Source organism: Aptenodytes patagonicus, chromosome 25, assembly GCF_965638725.1.
Source record: "Aptenodytes patagonicus chromosome 25, bAptPat1.pri.cur, whole genome shotgun sequence".
NCBI classification, from domain to species: Eukaryota; Metazoa; Chordata; class Aves; order Sphenisciformes; family Spheniscidae; genus Aptenodytes; species Aptenodytes patagonicus.
The window spans coordinates 224,913-225,751 of record NC_134973.1 but is presented as its reverse complement, the minus strand read 5'-3'; positions in this window follow the sequence as shown (position 1 = coordinate 225,751).

Below are 839 nucleotides of genomic sequence, written 5' to 3'. Positions count from 1 at the left end.
ACTGCATTTGTGCAACCCTTCAGGAGGACACAGTCAAAAAACCCCCCACTGGGTCCAACACACCGGTATTTAATAATTTCAGACCCAGGAAAGAATCTGATCCCCACTACTGTGATCCAAAGAGTTTTTTGGGTTGGTTTTTTTATTTTTTTTTTTTTTTAAGTGGGGTTGGTTGTTGTTGGTTTAGTTTTTTTTACTAAAACAAGTGCTTCCCCTGAACACATACAAGTTTTCAGAAATAGAATCCTTATTATTGAATTTTTAGTTAGCTAAAGGCTTAGTATGTGAAAGATGTAAACAAGAAGCGCATCAACATTACTTTTAACATTAACATTACTTTCATTACTTCGAGCATTTTAACTCAAGTTTGTTGTGGGATGTGTATTTGCAATCAAATAAAATCAGAGTCAGCTACAGTGAACATATCTTCACATTTTCCTATACAACATTAAGTTTTACATTAAGCTGGTCAGGGAGGTTTTTGAAAGACAAAAAAAAGCACAGCCTTGGTTTTTGATGGAAGTGATTGAACTGCCCAGGATCAGGGTCCGAACAGTCGCAGCCAAACTGGTGTACCAGGGTCACCTGATTAGTACAGTACTGGAATAGTCAAAGTATGTAACCCATTGCCAGTTTACATACTTTAACGGGAGATATTGCACTGAGTAGCTATTGGTTTCTTCCCACATTGGGGGGGGGGGCGGGGGGGGGGGGAGAGAGAGAGAGAATCACACTTGAAAACAGATGGAAAACCCCCAGAAACATAAGGTGAAGCACGTGCTCCAAGCAGACCTATCTAGAATGCAATGTGAACAAAGCAACTGTTAAATGCCTACAAG